The following is a 15,943-nucleotide window of genomic DNA, read 5'->3' as shown; positions in this document are numbered from 1 at the left end:
TTGGGTGCTTGTAGGTACTTGTGGGTACTTGTGGTTACTTGTAGGTTCTTGTGGGTGCATGTAGGTACTTGTAGGTTCTTGAGGGTGCTTGTAGGTACTTGTAGGTTCTTGTGGGTGCTTGTAGGTACTTGTAGGTTCTTGTGGGTGCTTGTAGGTACTTGTCGGTACTTGTGGGTGCTTGTAGGTACTTGTCGGTACTTGTGGGTGCTTGTGGGTGCTTGTAGGTACTTGTGGGTACTTGTGGGTGCTGTAGGTGCTTGTGGGTACTTGTGGTTATTTGTGGGCGCTTGTGGGTACTTGTAGGAGCTTGTGGGTACTTGTAGGTGCTTGTGGGTACTTGTGGGTGCTTGTGGGTACTTGTAGGTGCTTGTGGGTACTTTTAGGTGCTTGTGGGTACTTGTAGGTGCTAGTGGGTACTTGTAGGTGCTTGTGTGTACTTGTGGGTGCTTGTAGGTACTTGTGGGTTCTTGTGGGTGCTTGTAGGTTCTTGTGGGTTCTAGTGGGTGCTTGTAGGTACTTGTGGGTTTTTGTGGGTACTTGTGGGTGCTTGTAGGTTCTTGTGGGTGCTTGTGGGTACTTGTAGGTGCTTGTGGGTATATTGTAGGTGCTTGTAGGTGCTTGTGGGTATATTGTAGGTGCTTGTGGGTACTTGTAGGTGCTTGTGGGTACTTGTGGGTGCTTGTGGGTACTTGTGGGTGCTTGTGGGTACTTGTAGGGGCTTGTGGGTACTTGTAGGTGCTAGTGGGTACTTGTAGGTACTTGTAGGTGCTTGTGGGTACTTGTAGGTACTTGTGGGTACTTGTGGGTACTTGTAGGTACTTGTAGGTACTTGTGGGTACTTGTAGGTACTTGTGGGTACTTGTAGGTGCTTGTGGGTACTTTTAGGTGCTTGTGGGTACTTGTAGGTGCTAGTGGGTACTTGTAGGTGCTTGTGTGTACTTGTGGGTGCTTGTAGGTACTTGTGGGTTCTTGTGGGTGCTTGTAGGTTCTTGTGGGTTCTAGTGGGTGCTTGTAGGTACTTGTGGGTTTTTGTGGGTACTTGTGGGTGCTTGTAGGTTCTTGTGGGTGCTTGTGGGTACTTGTAGGTGCTTGTGGGTATATTGTAGGTGCTTGTGGGTACTTGTAGGTGCTTGTGGGTACTTGTGGGTGCTTGTGGGTACTTGTGGGTGCTTGTGGGTACTTGTAGGGGCTTGTGGGTACTTGTAGGTGCTAGTGGGTACTTGTAGGTACTTGTAGGTGCTTGTGGGTACTTGTAGGTACTTGTGGGTACTTGTGGGTACTTGTAGGTACTTGTAGGTACTTGTGGGTACTTGTAGGTACTTGTGGGTACTTGTAGGTACTTGTGGGTACTTGTAGGTACTTGTGGGTACTTGTAGGTACTTGTGGGTACTTGTAGGTACTTGTGGTTTCTTGTAGGTTCTTGTGGGTGCTTGTGGGTGCTTGTAGGTGCTTGTGGGTGCTTGTGGGTGCTTGTGGGTGCTTGTAGGTGCTTGTAGGTGCTTGTGGGTTCTTGTGGGTGCTTGTAGGTGCTTGTGGGTTTTTGTGGGTGCTTGTGGGTTCTTGTGGGTTCTTGTGGGTACTTGTGGGTGCTTGTGGGTACTTGTGGGTGCTTGTGGGTACTTGTGGGTGCTTGTGGGTGCTTGTGGGTACTTGTGGGTGCTTGTGGGTGCTTGTGGGTACTTGTGAGTGCTTCTAGGTTCTTGTGGGTGCTTGTGGGTACTTGTGGGTGCTTTTGGGTGCTTGTAGGTACTTGTGGGTGCTTTTGGGTGCTTGTAGGTACTTGTGGGTACTTGTGGTTACTTGTAGGTTCTTGTGGGTGCATGTAGGTACTTGTAGGTTCTTGAGGGTGCTTGTAGGTACTTGTAGGTTCTTGTGGGTGCTTGTAGGTACTTGTAGGTTCTTGTGGGTGCTTGTAGGTACTTGTCGGTACTTGTGGGTGCTTGTAGGTACTTGTCGGTACTTGTGGGTGCTTGTGGGTGCTTGTAGGTACTTGTGGGTACTTGTGGGTGCTGTAGGTGCTTGTGGGTACTTGTGGTTATTTGTGGGCGCTTGTGGGTACTTGTAGGTGCTTGTGGGTACTTGTAGGTGCTTGTGGGTACTTGTGGGTGCTTGTGGGTACTTGTAGGTGCTTGTGGGTACTTTTAGGTGCTTGTGGGTACTTGTAGGTGCTAGTGGGTACTTGTAGGTGCTTGTGTGTACTTGTGGGTGCTTGTAGGTACTTGTGGGTTCTTGTGGGTGCTTGTAGGTTCTTGTGGGTTCTAGTGGGTGCTTGTAGGTACTTGTGGGTTTTTGTGGGTACTTGTGGGTGCTTGTAGGTTCTTGTGGGTGCTTGTGGGTACTTGTAGGTGCTTGTGGGTATATTGTAGGTGCTTGTAGGTGCTTGTGGGTATATTGTAGGTGCTTGTGGGTACTTGTAGGTGCTTGTGGGTACTTGTGGGTGCTTGTGGGTACTTGTGGGTGCTTGTGGGTACTTGTAGGGGCTTGTGGGTACTTGTAGGTGCTAGTGGGTACTTGTAGGTACTTGTAGGTGCTTGTGGGTACTTGTAGGTACTTGTGGGTACTTGTGGGTACTTGTAGGTACTTGTAGGTACTTGTGGGTACTTGTAGGTACTTGTGGGTACTTGTAGGTGCTTGTGGGTACTTTTAGGTGCTTGTGGGTACTTGTAGGTGCTAGTGGGTACTTGTAGGTGCTTGTGTGTACTTGTGGGTGCTTGTAGGTACTTGTGGGTTCTTGTGGGTGCTTGTAGGTTCTTGTGGGTTCTAGTGGGTGCTTGTAGGTACTTGTGGGTTTTTGTGGGTACTTGTGGGTGCTTGTAGGTTCTTGTGGGTGCTTGTGGGTACTTGTAGGTGCTTGTGGGTATATTGTAGGTGCTTGTGGGTACTTGTAGGTGCTTGTGGGTACTTGTGGGTGCTTGTGGGTACTTGTGGGTGCTTGTGGGTACTTGTAGGGGCTTGTGGGTACTTGTAGGTGCTAGTGGGTACTTGTAGGTACTTGTAGGTGCTTGTGGGTACTTGTAGGTACTTGTGGGTACTTGTGGGTACTTGTAGGTACTTGTAGGTACTTGTGGGTACTTGTAGGTACTTGTGGGTACTTGTAGGTACTTGTGGGTACTTGTAGGTACTTGTGGGTACTTGTAGGTACTTGTGGGTACTTGTAGGTACTTGTGGTTACTTGTAGGTTCTTGTGGGTGCTTGTGGGTGCTTGTAGGTGCTTGTGGGTGCTTGTGGGTGCTTGTGGGTGCTTGTAGGTGCTTGTAGGTGCTTGTGGGTTCTTGTGGGTGCTTGTAGGTGCTTGTGGGTTTTTGTGGGTGCTTGTGGGTTCTTGTGGGTTCTTGTGGGTACTTGTGGGTGCTTGTGGGTACTTGTGGGTACTTGTGGGTGCTTGTGGGTACTTGTGGGTGCTTGTGGGTGCTTGTGGGTACTTGTGGGTGCTTGTGGGTGCTTGTGGGTACTTGTGAGTGCTTCTAGGTTCTTGTGGGTGCTTGTGGGTACTTGTGGGTGCTTTTGGGTGCTTGTAGGTACTTGTGGGTGCTTTTGGGTGCTTGTAGGTACTTGTGGGTACTTGTGGTTACTTGTAGGTTCTTGTGGGTGCATGTAGGTACTTGTAGGTTCTTGAGGGTGCTTGTAGGTACTTGTAGGTTCTTGTGGGTGCTTGTAGGTACTTGTAGGTTCTTGTGGGTGCTTGTAGGTACTTGTCGGTACTTGTGGGTGCTTGTAGGTACTTGTCGGTACTTGTGGGTGCTTGTGGGTGCTTGTAGGTACTTGTGGGTACTTGTGGGTGCTGTAGGTGCTTGTGGGTACTTGTGGTTATTTGTGGGCGCTTGTGGGTACTTGTAGGTGCTTGTGGGTACTTGTAGGTGCTTGTGGGTACTTGTGGGTGCTTGTGGGTACTTGTAGGTGCTTGTGGGTACTTTTAGGTGCTTGTGGGTACTTGTAGGTGCTAGTGGGTACTTGTAGGTGCTTGTGTGTACTTGTGGGTGCTTGTAGGTACTTGTGGGTTCTTGTGGGTGCTTGTAGGTTCTTGTGGGTTCTAGTGGGTGCTTGTAGGTACTTGTGGGTTTTTGTGGGTACTTGTGGGTGCTTGTAGGTTCTTGTGGGTGCTTGTGGGTACTTGTAGGTGCTTGTGGGTATATTGTAGGTGCTTGTGGGTACTTGTAGGTGCTTGTGGGTACTTGTGGGTGTTTGTGGGTACTTGTGGGTGCTTGTGGGTACTTGTAGGGGCTTGTGGGTACTTGTAGGTGCTAGTGGGTACTTGTAGGTACTTGTAGGTGCTTGTGGGTACTTGTAGGTACTTGTGGGTACTTGTGGGTACTTGTGGGTACTTGTAGGTACTTGTAGGTACTTGTGGGTACTTGTAGGTACTTGTGGGTACTTGTAGGTACTTGTGGGTACTTGTAGGTACTTGTAGGTACTTGTGGGTACTTGTAGGTACTTGTGGGTACTTGTAGGTACTTGTGGTTACTTGTAGGTTCTTGTGGGTGCTTGTAGGTACTTGTAGGTTCTTCTGGGTGCGTGTAGGTACTTGTAGGTTCTTCTGGGTGCTTGTAGGTACTTGTAGGTTCTTCTGGGTACTTTTGGGTACTTGTGGGTGCTTGTAGGTACTTGTGGGTGCTTGTAGGTGCTTGTAGGTACTAGTGGGTACTTGTGGGTACTTGTAGGTACTTGTGGGTACTTGTAGGTACTTGTAGGTACTTGTGGGTACTTGTGGTTACTTGTAGGTTCTTGTGGGTGCTTGTAGGTACTTGTAGGTTCTTGTGGGTGCTTGTAGGTACTTGTGGGTACTTGTGGGTGCTGTAGGTGCTTGTGGGTACTTGTGGGTATTTGTGGGCGCTTGTGGGTACTTGTAGGTGCTTGTGGGTACTTGTAGGTGCTTGTGGGTACTTGTGGGTGCTTGTGGGTACCTGTAGGTGCTTGTGTGTACTTGTGGGTTCTTGTGGGTTCTTGTGGGTGCTTGTAGGTACTTGTGGGTTCTTGTGGGTTCTTGTAGGTTCTTGTGGGTTCTTGTGGGTGCTTGTAGGTACTTGTGGGTTTTTGTGGGTACTTGTGGGTGCTTGTAGGTTCTTGTGGGTGCTTGTGGGTGCTTGTAGGTGCTTGTGGTTACTTGTAGGTTCTTGTGGGTGCATGTAGGTACTTGTAGGTTCTTGTGGGTGCTTGTAGGTACTTGTAGGTTCTTGTGGGTGCTTGTAGGTTCTTGTGGGTGCTTGTAGGTTCTTGTGGGTGCTTGTAGGTACTTGTAGGTACTTTTAGGTGCTTGTGGGTGCTTGTAGGTACTTGTCGGTACTTGTGGGTGCTTGTAGGTACTTGTAGGTACTTGTGGGTACTTGTGGGTGCTTGTAGGTACTTGTGGGTACTTGTGGGTGCTGTAGGTGCTTGTGGGTACTTGTGGGTATTTGTGGGCGCTTGTGGATACTTGTAGGCGCTTGTGGGTACTTGTAGGTACTTGTGGGTACTTGTAGGTACTTGTGGGTACTTGTAGGTACTTGTGGTTACTTGTAGGTTCTTGTGGGTGCTTGTAGGTACTTGTAGGTTCTTCTGGGTGCGTGTAGGTACTTGTAGGTTCTTCTGGGTGCTTGTAGGTACTTGTAGGTTCTTCTGGGTACTTTTGGGTACTTGTGGGTGCTTGTAGGTACTTGTGGGTGTTTGTAGGTGCTTGTAGGTACTAGTGGGTACTTGTGGGTACTTGTAGGTACTTGTGGGTACTTGTAGGTACTTGTGGGTACTTGTGGTTACTTGTAGGTTCTTGTGGGTGCTTGTAGGTACTTGTAGGTTCTTGTGGGTGCTTGTAGGTACTTGTGGGTACTTGTGGGTGCTGTAGGTGCTTGTGGGTACTTGTGGGTATTTGTGGGCGCTTGTGGGTACTTGTAGGTGCTTGTGGGTACTTGTAGGTGCTTGTGGGTACTTGTGGGTGCTTGTGGGTACTTGTAGGTGCTTGTGGGTACTTGTAGGTGCTAGTGGGTACTTGTAGGTGCTTGTGTGTACTTGTGGGTTCTTGTGGGTGCTTGTAGGTTCTTGTGGGTTCTTGTGGGTGCTTGTAGGTACTTGTGGGTTTTTCTGGGTACTTGTGGGTGCTTGTAGGTTCTTGTGGGTGCTTGTGGGTGCTTGTAGGTGCTTGTGGTTACTTGTAGGTTCTTGTGGGTGCATGTAGGTACTTGTAGGTTCTTGTGGGTGCTTGTAGGTACTTGTAGGTTCTTGTGGGTGCTTGTAGGTACTTGTGGGTTTTTGTGGGTACTTGTGGGTGCTTGTAGGTTCTTGTGGGTGCTTGTGGGTGCTTGTAGGTGCTTGTGGTTACTTGTAGGTTCTTGTGGGTGCATGTAGGTACTTGTAGGTTCTTGTGGGTGCTTGTAGGTACTTGTAGGTTCTTGTGGGTGCTTGTAGGTACTTGTAGGTGCTTGTGGGTGCTTGTAGGTACTTGTCGGTACTTGTGGGTGCTTGTAGGTACTTGTAGGTACTTGTGGGTACTTGTGGGTGCTTGTAGGTACTTGTGGGTACTTGTGGGTGCTGTAGATGCTTGTGGGTACTTGTGGGTATTTGTGGGCGCTTGTGGGTACTTGTAGGCGCTTGTGGGTACTTGTAGGTGCTTGTGGGTACTTGTAGGTGCTTGTAGGTACTTGTAGGTTCTTCTGGGTACTTTTGGGTACTTGTGGGTGCTTGTAGGTACTTGTGGGTGCTTGTAGGTGCTTGTAGGTACTAGTGGGTACTTGTGGGTACTTGTAGGTACTTGTGGGTACTTGTAGGTACTTGTAGGTACTTGTGTGTACTTGTGGGTGCTTGTAGGTACTTGTGGGTTCTTGTGGGTGCTTGTAGGTTCTTGTGGGTTCTTGTGGGTGCTTGTAGGTACTTGTGGGTTTTTGTGGGTACTTGTGGGTGCTTGTAGGTTCTTGTGGGTGCTTGTGGGTACTTGTAGGTGCTTGTGGGTATATTGTAGGTGCTTGTGGGTACTTGTAGGTGCTTGTGGGTACTTGTGGGTGCTTGTGGGTACTTGTAGGTGCTTGTGGGTACTTGTAGGTGCTAGTGGGTACTTGTAGGTACTTGTAGGTGCTTGTGGGTACTTGTAGGTGCTTGTGGGTACTTGTGGGTTCTTGTGGGTGCTTGTAGGTACTTGTGGGTTTTTGTGGGTGCTTGGGGGTACTTGTGAGTGCTTCTAGGTTCTTGTGGGTGCTTGAGGGTACTTGTAGGTACTTGTGGGTACTTGTGGTTACTTGTATGTTCTTGTGGGTGCATGTAGGTACTTGTAGGTTCTTGTGGGTGCTTGTAGGTACTTGTAGGTTCTTGTGGGTGCTTGTAGGTACTTGTAGGTACTTGAAGGTACTTGTGGGTGCTTGTAGGTACTTGTCGGTACTTGTGGGTGCTTGTAGGTACTTGTGGGTACTTGTGGATGCTTGTAGGTACTTGTGGGTGCTGTAGGTGCTTGTGGGTACTTGTGGGTATTTGTGGGCGCTTGTGGGTACTTGTAGGTGCTTGTGGATACTTGTAGGTGCTTGTGGGTACTTGTGGGTGCTTGTGGGTACTTGTAGGTGCTTGTGGGTACTTGCAGGTGCTAGTGGGTACTTGTAGGTGCTTGTGTGTACTTGTGGGCTCTTGTGGGTGCTTGTAGGTACTTGTGGGTTCTTGTGGGTGCTTGTAGGTTCTTGTGGGTTCTTGTGGGTGCTTGTAGGTACTTGTGGGTTTTTGTGGGTACTTGTGGGTGCTTGTAGGTTCTTGTAGGTTCTTGTGGGTACTTTTAGGTGCTTGTGGGTACTTGTAGGTGCTAGTGGGTACTTGTAGGTACTTGTAGGTGCTTGTGGGTACTTGTAGGTGCTTGTGTGTACTTGTGGGTTCTTGTGGGTGCTTGTAGGTGTTTGTGGGTTTTTGTGGGTACTTGTGGGTGCTTGTGGGTTCTTGTGGGTACTTGTGGGTGCTTGTAGGTTCTTGTAGGTTCTTCTGGGTACTTTTGGGTACTTGTGGGTGCTTGTAGGTACTTGTGGGTGCTTGTAGGTGCTTGTAGGTACTAGTGGGTACTTGTGGGTACTTGTAGGTACTTGTGGGTACTTGTAGGTACTTGTAGGTACTTGTGTGTACTTGTGGGTGCTTGTAGGTACTTGTGGGTTCTTGTGGGTGCTTGTAGGTTCTTGTGGGTTCTTGTGGGTGCTTGTAGGTACTTGTGGGTTTTTGTGGGTACTTGTGGGTGCTTGTAGGTTCTTGTGGGTGCTTGTGGGTACTTGTAGGTGCTTGTGGGTATATTGTAGGTGCTTGTGGGTACTTGTAGGTGCTTGTGGGTACTTGTGGGTGCTTGTGGGTACTTGTAGGTGCTTGTGGGTACTTGTAGGTGCTAGTGGGTACTTGTAGGTACTTGTAGGTGCTTGTGGGTACTTGTAGGTGCTTGTGGGTACTTGTGGGTTCTTGTGGGTGCTTGTAGGTACTTGTGGGTTTTTGTGGGTGCTTGGGGGTACTTGTGAGTGCTTCTAGGTTCTTGTGGGTGCTTGAGGGTACTTGTAGGTACTTGTGGGTACTTGTGGTTACTTGTATGTTCTTGTGGGTGCATGTAGGTACTTGTAGGTTCTTGTGGGTGCTTGTAGGTACTTGTAGGTTCTTGTGGGTGCTTGTAGGTACTTGTAGGTACTTGAAGGTACTTGTGGGTGCTTGTAGGTACTTGTCGGTACTTGTGGGTGCTTGTAGGTACTTGTGGGTACTTGTGGATGCTTGTAGGTACTTGTGGGTGCTGTAGGTGCTTGTGGGTACTTGTGGGTATTTGTGGGCGCTTGTGGGTACTTGTAGGTGCTTGTGGATACTTGTAGGTGCTTGTGGGTACTTGTGGGTGCTTGTGGGTACTTGTAGGTGCTTGTGGGTACTTGCAGGTGCTAGTGGGTACTTGTAGGTGCTTGTGTGTACTTGTGGGCTCTTGTGGGTGCTTGTAGGTTCTTGTGGGTTCTTGTGGGTGCTTGTAGGTACTTGTGGGTTTTTGTGGGTACTTGTGGGTGCTTGTAGGTTCTTGTAGGTTCTTGTGGGTACTTTTAGGTGCTTGTGGGTACTTGTAGGTGCTAGTGGGTACTTGTAGGTACTTGTAGGTGCTTGTGGGTACTTGTAGGTGCTTGTGTGTACTTGTGGGTTCTTGTGGGTGCTTGTAGGTGTTTGTGGGTTTTTGTGGGTACTTGTGGGTGCTTGTGGGTTCTTGTGGGTACTTGTGGGTGCTTGTAGGTTCTTGTGGGTACTTGTGGGTGCTTGTGGGTACTTGTGGGTGCTTCTAGGTTCTTGTGCGTACTTGTAGGTGCTTGTGGGTACTTGTGTTTGCTTGTGGGTGTTTTTTGGTACTTGTAGGTACTTGTGGGTACTTGTAGGTACTTCTGGGTATTTGTAGGTACTTGTAGGTACTTGTGGGTACTTGTAGGTACTTGTAGGTACTTGTGGGTACTTGTAGGTACTTGTGGGTACTTGTAGGTACTTGTGGGTACTTGTAGGCTCTTGTGGGTGCTTGTAGGTACTTGTAGGCTCTTCTGGGTGCGTGTACGTACTTGTAGGTTCTTCTGGGTGCTTGTAGGTACTTGTAGGTTCTTCTGGGTACTTTTGGGTACCTGTGGGTGCTTGTAGGTACTTGTGGGTACTTGTAGGTACTTGTGGTTACTTGTAGGTTCTTGTGGGTGCTTGTAGGTACTCGTAGGTTCTTGTGGGTGCTTGTAGGTACTTGTGGGTAATTGTGGGTGCTGTAGGTGCTTGTGGGTACTTGTGGGTATTTGTGGGCGCTTGTGGGTACTTGTAGGTGCTTGTGGGTACTTGTAGGTGCTAGTGGGTACTTGTAGGTGCTTGTGTGTACTTGTGGGTTCTTGTGGGTGCTTGTAGGTATTTGTGGGTTCTTGTGGGTGCTTGTAGGTTCTTGTGGGTTCTTGTGGGTGCTTGTAGGTACTTGTGGGTTTTTGTGGGTACTTGTGGGTGCTTGTAGGTGCTAGTGGGTACTTGTAGGTGCTTGTGGGTACTTGTAGGTGCTTGTGGGTACTTGTAGGTGCTTGTGGGTACTTGTGGGTGCTTGTAGGTACTTGTGGGTTCTTGTGGGTGCTTGTAGGTTCTTGTGGGTTCTTGTGGGTGCTTGTAGGTACTTGTGGGTTTTTGTGGGTACTTGTGGGTGCTTGTAGGTTCTTGTGGGTGCTTGTGGGTACTTGTAGGTGCTTGTGGGTATATTGTAGGTGCTTGTGGGTACTTGTAGGTGCTTGTGGGTACTTGTGGGTGCTTGTGGGTACTTGTAGGTGCTTGTGGGTACTTGTAGGTGCTAGTGGGTACTTGTAGGTACTTGTAGGTGCTTGTGGGTACTTGTAGGTGCTTGTGGGTACTTGTGGGTTCTTGTGGGTGCTTGTAGGTACTTGTGGGTTTTTGTGGGTGCTTGGGGGTACTTGTGAGTGCTTCTAGGTTCTTGTGGGTGCTTGAGGGTACTTGTAGGTACTTGTGGGTACTTGTGGTTACTTGTATGTTCTTGTGGGTGCATGTAGGTACTTGTAGGTTCTTGTGGGTGCTTGTAGGTACTTGTAGGTTCTTGTGGGTGCTTGTAGGTACTTGTAGGTACTTGTAGGTACTTGTGGGTGCTTGTAGGTACTTGTCGGTACTTGTGGGTGCTTGTAGGTACTTGTGGGTACTTGTGGATGCTTGTAGGTACTTGTGGGTGCTGTAGGTGCTTGTGGGTACTTGTGGGTATTTGTGGGCGCTTGTGGGTACTTGTAGGTGCTTGTGGATACTTGTAGGTGCTTGTGGGTACTTGTGGGTGCTTGTGGGTACTTGTAGGTGCTTGTGGGTACTTGCAGGTGCTAGTGGGTACTTGTAGGTGCTTGTGTGTACTTGTGGGTTCTTGTGGGTGCTTGTAGGTACTTGTGGGTTCTTGTGGGTGCTTGTAGGTTCTTGTGGGTTCTTGTGGGTGCTTGTAGGTACTTGTGGGTTTTTGTGGGTACTTGTGGGTGCTTGTAGGTTCTTGTAGGTTCTTGTGGGTACTTTTAGGTGCTTGTGGGTACTTGTAGGTGCTAGTGGGTACTTGTAGGTACTTGTAGGTGCTTGTGGGTACTTGTAGGTGCTTGTGTGTACTTGTGGGTTCTTGTGGGTGCTTGTAGGTGTTTGTGGGTTTTTGTGGGTACTTGTGGGTGCTTGTGGGTTCTTGTGGGTACTTGTGGGTGCTTGTAGGTTCTTGTGGGTACTTGTGGGTGCTTGTGGGTACTTGTGGGTGCTTCTAGGTTCTTGTGCGTACTTGTAGGTGCTTGTGGGTACTTGTGGGTGCTTGTGGGTGTTTTTTGGTACTTGTAGGTACTTGTGGGTACTTGTAGGTACTTGTGGGTATTTGTAGGTACTTGTAGGTACTTGTGGGTACTTGTAGGTACTTGTAGGTACTTGTGGGTACTTGTAGGTACTTGTGGGTACTTGTAGGTACTTGTGGGTACTTGTAGGTTCTTGTGGGTGCTTGTAGGTACTTGTAGGCTCTTCTGGGTGCGTGTACGTACTTGTAGGTTCTTCTGGGTGCTTGTAGGTACTTGTAGGTTCTTCTGGGTACTTTTGGGTACCTGTGGGTGATTGTAGGTACTTGTGGGTACTTGTAGGTACTTGTGGTTACTTGTAGGTTCTTGTGGGTGCTTGTAGGTACTCGTAGGTTCTTGTGGGTGCTTGTAGGTACTTGTGGGTAATTGTGGGTGCTGTAGGTGCTTGTGGGTACTTGTGGGTATTTGTGGGCGCTTGTGGGTACTTGTAGGTGCTTGTGGGTACTTGTAGGTGCTAGTGGGTACTTGTAGGTGCTTGTGTGTACTTGTGGGTTCTTGTGGGTGCTTGTAGGTATTTGTGGGTTCTTGTGGGTGCTTGTAGGTTCTTGTGGGTTCTTGTGGGTGCTTGTAGGTACTTGTGGGTTTTCGTGGGTACTTGTGGGTGCTTGTAGGTGCTAGTGGGTACTTGTAGGTGCTTGTGGGTACTTGTAGTTGCTTGTGGGTACTTGTAGGTGCTTGTGGGTACTTGTGGGTACTTGTGGGTGCTTGTGGCTACTTGTAGGTGCTTGTGGGTACTTGTAGGTGCTAGTGGGTACTTGTAGGTGCTAGTGGGTACTTGTAGGTGCTAGTGGGTACTTGTAGGTACTTTTAGGTGCTTGTGGGTACTTGTGGGTTCTTGTGGGTGCTTGTAGGTACTTGTGGGTTTTAGTGGGTACTTGTGGGTGCTTGTAGGTGCTTGTGGGTTTTTGTGGGTACTTGTGGGTGCTTGTAGGTACTTGTAGGTTCTTCTGGGTGCTTGTAGGTACTTGTAGGTTCTTCTGGGTGCTTGTAGGTACTTTTGGGTACTTGTAGGTACTTTTGGGTACTTGTGGGTGCTAGTAGGTACTTGTGGGTGCTTGTAGGTGCTTGTAGGTACTTGTGGGTACTTGTGGGTACTTGTAGGTACTTGTGGGTACTTGTAGGTACTTGTGGGTGCTTGTAGGTACTTGTAGGTTCTTGTGGGTGCTTATAGGTACTTGTGGGTACTTGTAGGTGCTTGTGGGCACTTGTAGGTACTTGTGGGTGCTTGTGGGTGCTTGTAGGTGCTTGTGGGTACTTGTAGGTGCTTGTGGGAACTTGTAGGTGCTAGTGGGTACTTGTAGGTGCTAGTGGGTACTTGTAGGTGCTAGTGGGTACTTGTAGGTGCTAGTGGGTACTTGTAGGTGCTAGTGGGTACTTGTAGGTGCTTGTGGGTGCTTGTAGGTACTTGTAGGTTCTTCTGGGTGCTTGTAGGTACTTGTAGGTTCTTCTGGGTGCTTGTAGGTACTTGTAGGTTCTTCTGGGTGCTTGTAGGTACTTTTGGGTACTTGTAGGTACTTGTAGGTACTTTTGGGTACTTGTAGGTACTTGTGGGTGCTTGTAGGTACTTGTGGGTACTTGTGGGTACTTGTAGGTACTTGTGGGTACTTGTAGGTACTTGTGGGTACTTGTAGGTACTTGTGGGTACTTGTAGGTACTTGTGGGTGCTTGTAGGTACTTGTAGGTTCTTGTGGGTGCTTGTAGGTACTTGTGGGTACTTGTAGGTGCTTGTGGGCACTTGTAGGTACTTGTGGGTGCTTGTGGGTTCTTGTAGGTGCTTGTGGGTACTTGTAGGTGCTTGTGGGTACTTGTAGGTGCTAGTGGGTACTTGTAGGTGCTAGTGGGTACTTGTAGGTGCTAGTGGGTACTTGTAGGTGCTTGTGGGTACTTGTGGGTGCTTGTGGGTACTTGTAGGTGCTTGTGGGTACTTGTAGGTGCTAATGGGTACTTGTAGGTGCTTGTGGGTTCTTGTGGGTGCTTTTAGGTATTTGTGGGTTCTTGTGGGTGCTTGTAGGTACTTGTGGGTTTTTGTGGGTACTTGTGGGTACTTGTGGGTGCTTGTGGGTACTTGTGGGTGCTTGTGGGTGCTTGTGGGTGCTTTTGGGTACTTGTAGGTACTTGTGGGTACTTGTGGGTACTTGAGGGTACTTTTAGGTACTTGTGGGTACTTGTAGGTACTTGTGGGTACTTGTAGGTACTTGTAGGTACTTGTGGGTACTTGTAGGTACTTGTGGGTACTTTAAGGTACTTGTGGGTACTTGTAGGTACTTGTGGGTACTTGTAGGTACTTGTGGGTACTTGTAGGTACTTGTGGTTACTTGTAGGTACTTGTGGTTACTTGTAAGTTCTTGTGGGTGCTTGTAATTACTTGTAGGTTCTTCTGGGTGCTTGTAGGTACTTGTAGGTTCTTCTGGGTGCTTGTAGGTACTTGTAGGTACTTGTCGGTGCTTGTAGGTACTTGTGGGTGCTTGTAGGTACTTGTAGGTGCTTGTGGGTACTTGTAGGTGCTTGTGGGTACTTGTAGGTGCTTGTGGGTACTTGTAGGTGCTTGTGGGTACTTGTAGGTTCTTGTGGGTGCTTGTAGGTACTTGTAGGTTCTTGTGGGTGCTTGTAGGTGCGTGTGGGTACTTGTAGGTGCTAGTGGGTACTTGTAGGTGCTAGTGGGTACTTGTAGGTGCTAGTGGGTACTTGTAGGTGCTTGTGGGTACTTGTGGGTGCTTGTAGGTACTTTTAGGTTCTTCTGGGTGCTTGTAGGTACTTGTAGGTTCTTCTGGGTGCTTGTAGGTACTTTTGGGTACTTGTAGGTACTTTTGGGTACTTGTGGGTGCTTGTAGGTACTTGTGGGTGCTTGTAGGTACTTGTGGGTACTTGTAGGTACTTGTGGGTACTTGTAGGTACTTGTGGGTACTTGTAGGTACTTGTAGGTTATTTTGACACGTTATCTCCCAAAAGTAATTAATGTAATGATAAAATGTTTTCGGGGAATGGAATTGTGGTCGAAAAGCCGAGATAAGTAAATTTTTGAAATTGATTACCAGTAAAATAATTTATTTCAACGGAAAACGGTAATGGAACGTTGTTTTTTCTTAAGCATGCATTTAAGTTTCAATTAAAAAGAAAAATTAATATCTGATCCTTCAGACAAGTGATAACCTCAGTCTTATCGATACTTTTTAGGTCTTGATTCTAATCAAGACATTTTTGATTAATAAAGAGTATGAGTTGCTAAAAAATAGAACACTTGATATTTATTTATTAATTTTTTTGAAACATTTAATAATTAATTTGTTAAAAACCGGTGCCATATTTTCGTATCACAAATTGATATAAAACAAGACTAAAATCACTGTTGATGACTTGATGCATTAGCCCACTGAGGAAAAAGTTATTTGCAAGTTATCTTCACTAGCTTCCACAGCTCAAAGCAAATCTGCTATATCATTATAATTCAAGTTCTACAGTTAAAAATTTACAATTTGCTAACCGAATACTTGAGGTATTCAACATTATTTTGGAAACCATGTGCTTATATGAAAATTTTTCAAATAAATATGAACAATTTTAACGGAAATGTGAAAAGTTTTAAAGGAAATATGATAAATTTTAGATGAAATATGAACAATTTTAGAGGAAATATGAAAGCTTTTCATGGAAATACGATAATTTTAAAGGAAATCTGAGCAATTTTAAAGGAAGTATGAACAATTATAATGGAAATATGATCAATGTTTAATAGAAATATGAACATTGACCTTACAATATGCTACAAGCCAGTCAGCACCATGAAACAGATCACGTTGTGAATATTAAATACTACAGTAGGACACCGGAAAATTCCGTCAAGTGGTACAACTCGTCCAATAGATTATTATACCGTAGCGTTAAAAGCTTCAGTAACCAAACGTGCAGCATCCCTAAAGAAACATACTTGCTAGTATCTTCTTTCATGTTGCCATTTATTGACGGGTAAATTGTTCAAATTTCAAATATTATTTTATTCGCGCTTTCCCCTAAAAGGAAAACAATCGACTTGCACCTTTCCCTGGACAGATTTTTAAAATTGCCATAAAATCGGTTATGAGCAAGAAGAATAACGATAACGTAATTTAAAAGCTACGTATGTCAGGATAACTCTAAACAAGTTGAGAAACCAAAATAATCCTCTCCAGGTCGAGAGATTTTTCTTAAATAATAAATATAATTGGTGTAAATTATTGTAATCGTCAGTAATTTACCTTAATTCTAGTTAAGTCGTTTTAAGAAACGTTATTCCTAAAATCATTTTAAACATAGCTATTGTGGACGTTTGAATTCTAGCGTATGCCTCTTTAAGAAATGTTTGGTATATAACGCGATTGATTCGTAGTAAATGATAAGAAAAATTACATGAAATTTTGGTGGAAGCCTAACCCCTGATGATGGAGTAGAAGCCAAAATTTCTTTCTGTTAACTGCGAACGCCGTCCAGAAATTGTGAACACATTTGTTTCGATTGCCAACTGCGAAAGCGGTGACAGACTCAAACACAGACACGTCCAGTGTAATACCTCTCGGTGAAGTCATCGCCACACGGAGAGGTAAATATACCACTTCAGAATGGTATATTTTACAATTACAGAATCTTCTTCAGGTTTTTGAAACAAGTTGGGAAACCAGTGTGACACATTGGCATATAAGTGGAATGGA

This window comes from Phalangium opilio, unplaced genomic scaffold, assembly GCF_054372755.1.
Source record: "Phalangium opilio isolate 3A_F unplaced genomic scaffold, DU_Popi_V2 ptg000038l_1, whole genome shotgun sequence".
NCBI lineage: Eukaryota > Metazoa > Arthropoda > Arachnida > Opiliones > Phalangiidae > Phalangium > Phalangium opilio.
The sequence above is the reverse complement of the archived record's forward strand: the minus strand, read 5'-3'. Positions refer to the sequence as shown.